The sequence below is a fragment of the Dendropsophus ebraccatus genome, unplaced genomic scaffold (genome assembly GCF_027789765.1).
Source record: "Dendropsophus ebraccatus isolate aDenEbr1 unplaced genomic scaffold, aDenEbr1.pat pat_scaffold_860_ctg1, whole genome shotgun sequence".
Taxonomy (NCBI): Eukaryota; Metazoa; Chordata; class Amphibia; order Anura; family Hylidae; genus Dendropsophus; species Dendropsophus ebraccatus.
In genome coordinates, this window is record NW_027210460.1 from 16139 (window position 1) to 30000 (window position 13862).

Here is a 13862-nt window from a genome sequence, read left to right on the forward strand (position 1 = left end):
AAACACGTCTTCATTACAGAGAAGCCAGTGAAGACAGGCTCTGTTCTCTCCATTCTATCCTTATGGAGGGGGGAGGGGCTGAGGGAGATGAGAAAGCAGGAAGAGGTGACATGAAGGTCCGCTGTTTCTAGACTGTCTGGGCACCTAAAACGCTAAATTCAGGTGTCAGAAAGGTCAGTGCTTATCTATGAACTTACTGAGAGAAGATTGCAGGGTGTTGTGCTTTGCAGAAATCCTCTGTGCTCAGTCATTTCTAACAGCCCCTCCCCTCTCCATAGCCACATAATGGAGACAGAAATCCTGCTTCTTGTGATGTGAGGGGGGAGGCTGGGAGATTGCTTTTTCAGTACAGAAGGAAACTCTTTTAGTACATAAAACCTATTACAGAGTTTCTTAAAATCGCTTGTACTATTGATATTTAATGTTTTCAGAAAAATGACCCTGAAATGACAGTTACGCTTTAAGGCCCTTTCGTTGGATTTCCTCTATTTTCCGTTTGTCCAAAACACTGCGTTGCTGAAATTCTGTTCTTCAGACTCCTCCTCCAAAGTCTTGCCCCCCCCACGGCCCTTCCAGACGAACGTTTCCTTTTCTTTTATTTATCCAACACCTCACAGGCACCTCGACTTAAGTTTCAGCAACAACCGAGGAACAAGCCCTCCTTCAAGCCCTGCACCTTGTGGCACCCTTACGAACAGACTACTAAGCAGGGCTCCTCTAATAATTTTTCCACATGAAGGCAAAATTCTCCTCTTCAGGATGAATGGCTCACCCACATATGGTGCATCTTGGTGCTGGAAGTAGTTTCTTTTAGCTATTCCAGAGTTCTTAGCCCTTCCATCTTCTCAATTTTTCCTTCTCCAAAATCCTGGCCTGCCATCAGGAAGGTTTGCAGCCTTGTCCTGCCATTCTCCCTTCCTTTTTTTTCATGAGGACAATGTTTTTCTCCGCCCAGTCCCCACCTGATGGTACTATCACGCTTTCATCTCACTGAGTACGTTATCTTGTTTTCTTTCTGCCTGTCTCCGTCTCCACACTCCCTCCACAAGCTTGGGTGTCATCCAGGCTCTTTGGACTTGCCCATTTCAATTCTTTAACTTGCTGGTCAGATGTCCTGTTCATCATTCCAAAGGCTTGCACAAGGTTCTAGCAGCCTCCAATACCACTATTGCTTGCCAAAGGTGAGGCTTGCCAAGGGCAGGGCACTCCCCAACTGTGTTTTCGCTCTTTCCACCAAAGAAATTAGTATTACTTGGGCCATGTGGAATTTTTTTTTTTTTTTTGTGTACTCTCTGTAAAATCCTTGTCTTGTCTTGTTCATTGGGGGACACTGCACCCTCCCAAAGATTTTTACTATGGTTGTTCAGCTTGTTCTCTGCATCAAGGGAAATTTGAATCTGGACTCCACTTGGTTTTGGGGTTATTTTCTATTTTTCTATACATTTTTTTTATATATGTTCTGATGTGCATGTTTCTTTTACTGCTTATGTGCACAAACTAGGACTGCTTACTGCCTGTTGGGAGGTTAAGGCTAGTAGGAGGAGCTAGCACTTCTTTTTTTTTTAATGTGCTTAGTGTCACCTCCTAGTGGCACCAGCCTATACTCACTGTGCCTGTGCTCCCCAATAAACATTGACAAGAAAAGGATTTCAGGGTGAGTACCGTACTCCCAAGATCCATTTCTTTGCTGCTTAGGCAGGCTACTATGATATTTTTGGTTGGTCCATCAATATGTTTGCTAACGTAGTACAATTAATAGTATCAGGGTGCTCCATTGATGTTTTAATTTCTTGTTGCAATGTTCTTTGCAGTCTGCTGAAAGCAGTCAGCAGAGGGGGTATAGCCTAAGGGTACTACTACACGGAGCGATTTTTAATGATTAACGACTAACGATAAACAATCCGAAACAAGATTATCGTTAACCTGAAATCGTTCACCATATTACACAGAACAATAGTTTAGTTACGATCGTTACTATGATCGTTGATTCCTTCTGATCCCAGCAAAACTATGAACAATGTGCAATTACACATAGATTAGTGAACAAATGCGGAACCTGAGTGAATGAATGTGGAATTACGGTGAGCGATTAATGATAATTTTAGGTTCAGATTTAGATCAACGACATACGAAAGATTTTCCGATTGTTGCTTAAACATACACAGAAGGATTGTTTAAATTTGAACGTTATAACGATTTTTGGAACGATAATCGTCTCGTGTATTAGGGCCCTAAGGTTAGGTTCACACACCCCTGTAACCCAACCCCCCTTCCCCCACGCTCATTGTTTGTTTCTATTGCATTGAGATAAACTTAAACCTTAAAATTACTTTGTTGTGTTCTCAAATTAGCTGTTTTTTTGTTTTTATTTTTATGTATTTATATAACTTTTCTATTTCAGGCGATGAAGCAGGAACTAAATCTGGTACTCGTGATGTGGAGGATGAGGATGAAGATGATGACGATGATCCAGAGAATAGGTATGATTCCAACCATACGGACTTAAAAAAGATTATAACACACCCTAAGCGTGGGTCCAAAGCAAAGCAACGGAAGAGCAAGCAGGTTGTACAAACCCGGACTTCCTGCCTTTTAAAGACTCGATCCAAGTCTGATCGCAAGTTTGACCGAGTGGCCAGCAAAGCAAGGCCAAAAACCAGAAAACCAATGAAAAAATAAATCTATAAAGTGTTCACACACCTTGCATAGGGTGTGTTATAAATACACAGCAACATACTGTTTGTGTTCATATTTTTCCTTGGAAAACTGTTTTAGTTGAAGGCAATGACTTGAAGGATTGTATCTGTTTTAGGTCACACGTGTTCATCAGTTACTCAAACTTTACCTTTCTTTTGGAATGTTGAAGGCTGAGTGGGGCACTTGGTCCATTGTTTTCTTTACCTTCACTTAGTTCCCCTTTAAAACTATCTGCAGGTTAGATAATTCTGACCTGCCGATAGCTCCCTAGTGCACACGGGCACTGAGGATGTCTGTTATCTTCATCCTCAATGCCATTCCTTTGCTGTTTGTTCTGAAAACTTTGGTCCGGAAGGGAGGATAGGAGCAACTCTGAGCACCAGGCCTGTCCCCTCCATTGATAATGATTAGGGGAGCATGGCTGCTGCTGCCAGCCTGCCCCTTCTAATGATTATTAATGGAGGGTGTCTGCTGGAGGGGGCGGTTCAGGGCTCCTAATGCTCCTATCGGGCCAAAGATTTCAAAACAAACAGCACGGGCATGGAGCTGAAAATGAAGGTTACAGATACACCTTTATCCTCAATGCCTCGTGTGCACTAGGGAGCTGTCGGCAGGTTAGATTAATTAAACCTGCTAAAAGTTGGAATTTCTTTTAATATTGCTACTTCACATCCGTCCCGTCCTTAAAATCACATTAACTTCATAAAAATCAACCCACGCTGCCATTTTACTTAATGCCCATGCATGGTCCAGATAATTGCTGTACCGATTAAAAGGGCAATATTTGTCATGCAAGTTTGAGGTATTGAGGGTTTTTCTTTTTTAACATGTTAGTGTAAAATACATAGCATAGGGTGAAGCTATGTTTTAGTTGTTGTTTTAGGACCCACTAATTTGCTTTTTACTATGTTTACAAGACTTTTATAAGCCTTTGTTGACGCCTTCAGCTGTAAAGGGCATGCAGACTTGTGCAACTGTAACACATCAATAATGACAATAAAGATGTTGCAGGTTTCCACATAGGATTGATTACAAATATTCTGCAGTTTTTTTTGTTTGTGGTTCTTTTGTCTACAGGAGCAGTCTACACATGGTTTGTCTGTAGTCTGTATACACAGACACACAGCTTTGCATAGAAGCTTTAGATACAAACCAGGATATTTTTAATAAGGACCACTTTTACGTTGTGTGCGTGCTAGTGTTTTTATTTTTTATTTTTGATACTTTAGTTGTACAGGTTTGCATATCCTTTAACTTATAAGCCATAGAATAAGAGGGCCTTTCTAGTAGTTAAAGGGCTTATAATTGGAAGGGCCTATCCTCCTTCTTCCATTTAAGACTGAAAAACGTTATAGTCCTGAGATGAGACCAAGCTGAAAGTGAACCCTGGGGAGTGAGGAAAGATAATACATTTTCTGCACCCTGAATAACAGTTCATTGTAGGCTGGCTTAAAAAAACACAGAAATATAATCCTTTACACTCCAGAACCACCACCCTTCTGGTGTCCCCTTTTGGAAGCACTGCAATGACTTTTCTACATCATACATGTAATGCAGCCATCAATCGTTGACCTCAGGGGTCTCTTCCTGAAATGTATGGCAAGCGTCTGCTAAAAGGATGTCATTACAGCATCTCTGTTGGGGTACACCCTGTTGGTGCTGTGATGGCATTAGGCAAAGGATTTTTTGTGTAAGTCCAAGCCTGCAGTCACTTTAACTATCAGAAAACCTCTTTTACTTCTCCTCCTGGCATTTCTGTGATAAGCTCCCTGAAGCTATGGATCTATAATGCTGCTAGTGGGATTGTGGAATTGCAGCTTTGTCTGTGTGTTTGGGTAAATCACTTGTGAATAATACAGATAATCCCACAAGCAATGTAAAGCTCACTAGAAGAGTGTGGGGGAAGAGACCACTTACACCCAGCATTCTAGAGGGCCTAGGAGACAAAACAGGGTTCAGCTATGCAGTATTTCATCTCTCTCCTTATATAATGGTAACCTTTTGGGGTTTCAGGTAAACTAGTGCTGTAAATTTGTACTGTGGTATATTTCCAGTCCCCCTAACTACAGCACTGGGGTTCTCCACTGGTGTTGGTAATGTCATAGTGCTCAGCACTAACAGAAGATTGCAGCCTGATCTAAAATAAAGCAGAATAAGAGCAGACACGTGCCTGTACCCATTGATGGTCATAAGCTGCGTCATGTAAACAAATCTACCTGGGATGTTTAAAATTTTTAAAAAAAGTCCATCCCTAGTTTAGGATGGCTGCATTGCTTGTGGAAATCATTTTTTAGCCAGTTTCATTTTTCCTTCCTCAAATGGTTTTCTGCCATTCATCTTAGAACGGGAGGAGTAATCCTTACAGCACCCTTCATGCCAGGACTTACATACTTGAAAATGATAAATAGGATTGGACCCCTGCCTTAGAGTCCATTTACACAGAATATCTTGACAGATTATCTGCCAAAGATTTATAGCCAAAGCCAGGAACAGACTATAAACAGATACCAGGTTATAAAGGAAAGCCTGAGATTTCTCCCTTTTTTCAAATTCATTCCTGGCTTTGGCTTCAAATCTTTGGCAGATAATCCGTCAGATAATCTTTGTGTAAATGGACCCTTACGCATGGTTGCTCACACCCACATTTTATTCTTTAGCCAGATACCAATAGTTTTAAAGACCTATAAACTATTTACAAAATGAATGCAAGTTAACTGGAAGACCCTTTTAAAGATGCAAGTGCTTTTGAGGTGTACTAAAGAATAAAGCATGAATTTAGATTATACTGGGTTTTATAGATGGTGGTTTAGCCCAGTTATATAGCGCTGATAGTTACATGTACTTATATTCGGTGTTCTACAAGAAGTTTAGCTTTGGGATCTGCTATAACAAATGTTAATATCCTCCTACAAGCCACTATAGTACCTTTCACACTGCAGCCTTAAAACTTCTGCAGATGTTGAAATTCTGGTTTCTGCGGAGACGTCCCAGGTGTTGATGAGTTGCGTGCATGAGCCCTGTTCCAAAGTAGTAGGGCTCTTGCATAGAAAACAGAGTCCTGGGATTTTCCTGTGGCTGAAGTGCACGCAGATGTTCCAAAAGCTGCAGTGCTTCTGGTATGCTATAAAATGTGGCTTTTAGCCCTCGAAGCATAAAACAAATATGGTACAAAAGACTGTGACCTGAATGTTCCTCACAATCTATTTGCTGCTTTCCTGTGTTTGAATACGATTTTACGAATAATATTTATTGTTCAGTTCTTTTGGTCAGTTGATGGCTAATCACTCTGTACAATGTAGCTTGAGAATTGACATTACTGAGTAATTGTCAGGAGCATGTTGCTTCAGTGACATTACAATTGTCTGCTGCTATATTTTGAAAGAAAAAAAATATATAATTATTACAATATAAAGACATGAATTTCTTACATTCTGTGTCTGAGTCTGCTTTTTCTACAGCATTTCCCTTAGCAGCAGAAGTGTAATTGCTGAATGATACCTTCTGTTTATTGTGCACAATTGCTGAAAATGCTGGCTTTTTGGTTTTTGTTTCTATAAACTTGCAGTTCTGTTTAGATTGATTTTACATTATGGGAGCATAGCACTGCCGAGTCACACTAGAGTATTAACCAGAGTGTTTCTTTTACATGGGACTATACAAGCCATCTCATTTTCTATCTGGGTTTTGAACAAGTCATGTTTTTAAAGTGCAGAGATAATTTAGGCCTTTCCTTAAAGGGCCCAAGATATGTTACTTGTAATGAAATTCAGGGTCCTTGTTACTTAAAAATGACAATCGCACATTAACACATCAATTTTTTTTTAATACCCACATGCACCCAGTATAGTAGAGGATATGTGATCTTGGTGCTTACTGAATCTTTAAACTTTAAGAGATTAGTGCTAGCAAAATGAAAGCTTATGTTAACAGCTTAAAGATTCCTTTGGCACACTTAACAGCATGTACCCTTTGATAGTGATAGCAAGTATTGTTAAACCACTTATGAACCTCCGTAAAAGCCAATTTTAGGGCTCTTTTATCAGTCATTCAACATGGCCCATGTATTGTTGAATAACATATCCATAGCCTATGTCTTGATAAATCCTAAAGTCAATGTCCTGACAACATACTGTATACTGTATAAAGATACCCCTCTACCCTGCACTTTTGTAAATGTAAATCTGTGAGGTGTCACTTGCAGATTTTACATATTCTACTGTATATTCGCGCAGCAGCAGTAAAGCACCAGGTTCTTGTACATCCATGTAAAACACTTAAATGTTTGGATGTCTGATAGTCAGTGATCAAGCAAACTATACTAAACTAGTCTATGGAGGAAAAACTGACTGAAACACCCATGGTACTGGACATTATGGCTTGGTTGTTCCTATGTACCAATGAAACATCCTCTAATCCCAGTAATTTGGTTGATGGTGCAGTGCTAAGTTACCTCATATATCTGATTTATACAACATTTTTATTCTGGGGGTTGTTTAAAGTGATTTCAGCAATTCTAATAAGGTTAATGGTGTATAAATGCATTTTGCTTTTATGCCTGCAATAAATTTTTTGAAACTTCCTTGTCCATGCATTTACTTTTTCGTTTTTCTTGGGAGGGGCCAATGGGATTAATGTACTTGTTAGGTTTGTTTTTTTGTTTGCGTTCATATTCATCTCTTTATTTTTAGATAATCCGTTAAACTACCCAGCTGTAAAAGTCTTGTGTTTTTTTCTAAAACAGCAACGAATAAGTTGATTCTTAGACATGACTATTAGTGCATCCCAAGAATCTTGAATTTGATGCATTTGATGCCCACATATGAATAAGTCATCTGATCTTTTGATCCACCTAAAATATTATGGAGAATCTTGAGTGTAAACAACTTGTTGCCTTCCCACTTTATAAAAAAAAAAATATATATATCTAATATATATATATATATATATATATTATATATATATACACACACACACACACACACACACACACACACACACACACACACACACACACACACAGTAGTGGCACTCACCAGTGTAAATTGCAGCGCAGGCTCCTTTATTTCAATAATGCATGGACATATCAAGGGCGGACGCAGGTTACAAGCTTGTTTCACGCTACTGCCCTTCAACAGGCCCCTCCCCCAGGCTATTTCATCCCTGTATAAGTACTCAAACAAACATGACATGACAAACGTGATCATTTTATTAAAAACCACTAAAAAGAATAGTAGCAATCATTTATAGTGTTCATAGCAAGAATCTTCGGTCCACCATTCAGACCTCTGTCCTTCAGCTTCAGTTCGTAGAATCTATTTGGTCTCGGCTTTAAGCAGTGCACTGTCTATCCTGTCCAACATAAGGTAACACCCTTTGTATGCCGGCAAACTTTGATGTATCCCCATTATGTACTTCTCTTATGCACTGGATAAATCGCGGGGCACCAGTGCCTGTTTATATTAAATGAAAAAGTTCTCTTATCCTTATAATATATATATAGTGCTCGTTTTGTTTGCCCCACAGAAAATCTACCACATTCACAGAAAATTGCATAGACCACATGATCTGTTTTACCGCAAATAAACTCCTTTACACATATTTGTACCCCATTAAAGGAAAGATATAACTGTAGATCACTGGCTCAAGACTTATAGTTGCCGGTAGATGATAGCTGAAAACTGAAGCTATTGGGAGATATGTAGAAGCAGGTGAGGATTGCACTCTCTTAATGTAGTTGCACGCAGAGCACAACATCTAAAGCACATAAAATATGGTTTGGCCCTAGATGCAGCCATTCCGCAATCCCAGGAGTGTAGGTCCAACAGCGTCCTGGGTCAGACCAGTCAGGAAGGCTGTGCAGAGTAGAAGGGGGAGTCCAAAGTCACACAGCTTCTAGAGTGGAGACTTCAGGTGCAGGGAGGCCGCAGCAGACATGAGATGGTTTAAATCCTTGAAAGAAAGAAATCATTAAAAGGATTAATGCCATCTCATGTCAGCTGTGGCCTCCCTGCGCCTGAAGTCTCCGCTCCAGAAGCTGTGTGACTTTGGTCTCCACCTTCTACTCTGCACTGCCTTCCTTAATAGCTGCCAATGTCTCAGACACCCATATGGAGTAGGTATGTGCTCCTGTTAACAAGGCATGATCAGGTATTAACAATACTGTTCCTACATACTTCTCTAGTTTATCCATCCAGTGTCTAACAGTGGTAAAAGTTTGAGATGATTGTAGAAATGTGTAGGCTAAACTGTAATATATGATATTTTGATTACAGTAAGAAGTATAAAATATCAGCTTTGCAAACTATTTTACCAGTGAAGAAAGATAGTAAAAGCTACAAATTGCATGTAAGAAATAGCACCCCCTTGGAAGTTCAGGCAGAACAGTCCAGACTAAAGGCATATAGGGGGAGATTTATCAAACGTGTGTAAAGTAGAACAGGCTCAGTTGCCCCTAGCAACCAGTCGAATCTTTTCACAGATTGGAATCTGGTTGCTAGGGGAAACTGAACCAATTCTACTTAACCCCATGTTTGATAAACGTCCCTCATAGTGACTATAGCGAAATAGTCACATCCACTGACTGCCCGTGAACAATGAGGCTTCAAATCACAATTCTGTTTCCAAATGCTACTAGTAGATAAAAAAAAATAACTTTTTAGCTTTTTTTTTTTTTTTTTTTTTTGTAATAACATCATGTCTGAAAGTGAAACAATAATTTCAATTGACTTATATGGATTTTTTGCCTTTTCTATCACTAGGTTATTCATTACCCTCCCCCCTCCCCTTGTTACCCCTCTTCAAATGCTATCTGCTTTCACTATGCTCAGCTGCAGTGTGCCTCTCTGCTTCCCCCTATACACTATTTAAAGTCATCCTCCATTCCAAGATCTTGGTTGTAACAGGTGCTGGTCAAGACGTGCTGAATGCATTCATTACGTTTATTTCCTAACTGGCTTTTAAGTTTGAAACGCTTTAAAAAGAAGCCAGTACGGCTTTGAAGAGCGATGTGTTAAAAAAAAAAGTAACATTTTACTTGCCTATGAATGCGTACAGCTGGTCTTAACCAGTGCCCATTACACCTATGATCTTGGATAGAAGGTTTAGATTCGGTCATGTTTGGTCCCTTGCGGTATCCAAAGGAGTGGTAGCCACTCCTATGGATATTGCTCAGGATCAAACATGACTCCTCGTGAATCTCACCAGCTCACACACAGTTTGGAGTGTTGTACCTCTTTGGTTGCATTCTTTTGGCGCACACAGGGGTGAAGTTTTCTACTCCATGGAATGCTGTCTTGAGTGTGTGGGTGTTTTTTTTTTTTTTTTTATCCATATAAACTTCTGCTGTAGACAGCTTTTTCATGATAATGAACAGATAAGGGAGAAGGGGTGGGGGAGTTGGGAAAGCAGCCTTGTGAGTACAGAAGGAAGCTTTTTGCCTAGTAAAACTTGTTAAAGACTTTTTATGTCTGATTTCTGCAAAATAAAAAAAGACAGTTACATGTATAGAAAGTACATCAAGGTAATCCCAAATGGTCTAATCCTTTCTATTGCAGAAAAAAGTGAGACATCACTGAGACAGGGGAATGGAATAAGAGGATGCTCTGCAAAGAGGCCGCTTGGATTTATAGATTTAAATAGCAGAATCCCCATGGTCTTAATGAATTCCAGAGCTACACATGTTTTCTTTGGAAATGGTGTGGTCTATCCTTAGCCTCTTTTTAGGATAAGTAAGAGCTGCTTTTTTTTCTCCCTAATGATTCCAGTACCCATCTACTGGATCAAAGATGGTCTGCAACAAAATTAAGGAAGGACACATGCAATTCTTTTGAACTTTTATCTAGCGATGAGGAAACTTACAGTAAGTTTGGGTTACCCATAGGCTGCATCCATCTTCTCTAGCCACCAGGAGTCGACTGCAGAATTTTTGGGAGTTTGCGAACCATAACTTACTGTAAGCTCGTTCATCTCTTTACTTTTATCATCAAGTTCTGGACTTATACATTATGTAGTCTAGTTGCTGTTTTGCATTCCTCATCAGGGGCATCTGCAAGATTATTTCCTTTGAAGATAAACTATTCATTGTAAAGTCATTTGACAATAGGTCAGAAAATGACCGATTGTATAAATGATTTTATGTTAAGCATATTTTTAAAGAAATTTTGGTGACATTTTCTTCTAATTTTCCATATTATCTATGTTATAAAATCCTGAGATCTTCTTTTTATTCTCCCCACTGGGGTTAAAACCAAGCTGAAAGTTCCTGTTGTGTCTGTGGTGGTAAGAGGAGGTTGCTGTAAAGTGATCTGTACTGCATTGCAGTCACATGTGACACCAGTAGATAGAGGAGACAATATCAACTCCCTGTGGAATTACCTCTTCAAAGGTCACAGGGCACACTCAGTGATGTTTAACATTCATCTCAAGGGGACAGTCTGTCTGTTATCGTTTGTGTCAATGAGGCTTGCTATAAAGCATGTTACCAAATGCTATTAACGGCTCAGGCAAGATGGCAGCCCCCATAACAATTTACAAAAAGTGAAATAAAATTACAGTCAGTAATTATAAACAGATTACAATAAAAGAACAGAATAAAAGATAAGAATACAAGATAATCTCTAGGTGACACTTTCCCTTTAGGCTGAAATCTCACATGGCAGTTTGTTTTTTTGGAAAACTGACACTGCCTTTTGTGCCAAAACCAGGAGAGGATCCAACAGAAAAGAGAAGTAAAAGTCCTCTCTTTATATCTTACATCCCATTTGAATCCACTTCTTGTTTTGGCACAAAAATGTCAGTGTCCGTTTTCTAAAAGAACTGCTGTGTGTGTGTTTCCAGCTTTAAAGCACAGCAGTGATATGTAAGGCTTTCCTTAGTCACTTGGACCATGTTCACACAACGTATGTTTTGCATAAATCAGTCATTGTTGCAATTTGCAACAATAGCCGTGATTTATACAAAACATACATTCTATTTAAATCAATAGAAAACCGTCCGGATCGTATACACATAGTATACGCTCTGGCCGGGATTCCATCCGGCTGCATGAAAACTCCGGCCACACGCTCCATTGTGTGCAATGGTGAATTGGGTTGCGGGCGCACATGGGTTTGCCTGCATCCCAAATCAACATAAATGAAGATCATCCAGCTGGTACTGCAGTACCGGTCGGGATGATCTCTGACAACAGGCGTTCTGTGACCCGGCTGGGTAACAGGCTGGTGTTATATGCTATGTGAACATGGCCTGAGACTGGGACAGAATCCTCATTATGATTATATTATATTAGACTCATATTAGATTACTATTACAAACACATGTCAGTGTTGCTTATAGTAATATGGACGCCAGGTTTCCTTTTTCAGGGTAGGATACTACTACAACTACCAGGGACACAACCTGATGTTAGAGGGGAATAGATCAGAAGGAATAGGGAATAGATCAGAAGGAATGTTGAGAGAAGTAGCTGATTTATTCTGTCAGACATATCAGAATCGCTTTAAAAGTAAAACATACAAAAGTCCCCCAACATATAAAACACTAAACAGAACACATACAGAACTCCAAAACTGCCGTTATTAATAATCATGATCATTATAACAGCGGCTGTAACTTTACCTTGTGGGAACATGACTTTACAGTACTTTTTTAGGGGAGATGGGGGGGGGGGGGGGGGGGAATCAAATCAAATTTAGAAGTTCTGGTATTGAGGATTTTTAATCCTCCTCCCAAGTATTTTCTGGGTGCATTTTATCAGGTAACTTTCACACATGAAAATGACCTATTTGAATACATTTTTTATGTTCATTTATTATTATTTATTCACGTGGAACAGCATATTTAAATAAAAGGAGAAGTCCGGTGAAAATTTTTAATCAAGTATTGTATTGCCCCCCAAAAGTTATACAAATCACCAATATACACTTATTGCGGGTAATGCTTATAAAGTGTTTTTTTCCCCTGCACTTACTGCATCAAGGCTTCACTTCCTGGATAAAATGGTGATGTCACGACCCGACTTCCAGAGCTGTGTGGCTGTGGCTGCTGGAGAGGATGGCGACAGAGGGACACTGAGGGACACAAGGCACTGGAGGGACATTGAGCATCCCTCTGCCATCATCCTCTCCAGCAGCCACAGCCGCACAGCTCTGGGAGCCTGATCGTGACATCACCATTTTATCCAGGAAGTGAAGCCTTGATGCAGTAGTAAGTGCAGGGAAAAAAGCACTTTATGTCCATTTCCCATAATAAGTGTGTATTGATGATTTGTATAACTTTTGGGGGCAATACAATACTTTAATGAAAAATTTCAATTCTAATGTTTTGAATCTTCTTCCATTAGGCAAGTGACCTAGCCATCCTTGTCCTTTTAGCTGCTGGGTCAGGCCTTTTTCTCCGCCGTGCTCCCCTCCACAGCAAGTTCGTATTTTAATATCTGAATGATCCCAGAGTCTCACTATCTATATTGTAAAATAATCCTGAAACTTGCAGTTTTCGTGGATATTACTAGGTCTAAGGGCCCCATTACACAAACAGATTCATCTGACAGATTTTTGCAGACAAAGCTAGAAACGGACTATAAATAGAGAACTGGTCATAAAGGAAAGACTGTATTTCTCCTAATTTCAAATCCATTCCTGTCTTTTGGCTGTAAAAATCTGTCAGATAATCTGTTGGTGTAATAGGGGCCCTAAAACTAAGCTGATACTTCCTGTTCTACTTGTGGTGATAAGAGAAGGCTGCTGTAGAGTGATCTGTACAGCATGAGGCCTTATTCCCGTGTTCTGTACTTGGTCCATAAATACGGATGATGTGCTATGGAATTGAGTTCGGAGCTTTTGCCATAATCATTGGACTATGCACGGACCGTGTATTATTCCCTTTCATTTCCAAATAATTATGTAATTTCTCATTGGGAAAGAAATGTGATTTATAAAATGTAAAAAGATGTACTGTAGTTTGTTTCTTTATGATTAAGGTTAGAGATAGCACGGAGGGCCTGCATTATCATGAGATAATCCTATAATATTACATCCTGCATTAACATAAAACTGATCTGCTACTGTTTGTATAGTTTTCCATATTAGGCCAGGTTCTCTCTTCAGTCTATTACTACCCCTGGAGAGAGGGAGAGAGATTGGGGTGTTACACTCAATAGGCTTGTCATA

At 39.7% G+C, this 13862-nt stretch overlaps 1 pseudogene; it reads left to right on the forward strand.

Moving 5' to 3' along the window:
- The window catches only part of LOC138780805 (transcriptional regulator ATRX-like), a 64103-nt pseudogene that overhangs the window by 12177 nt on the left and 38064 nt on the right, over positions 1 to 13862 (forward strand).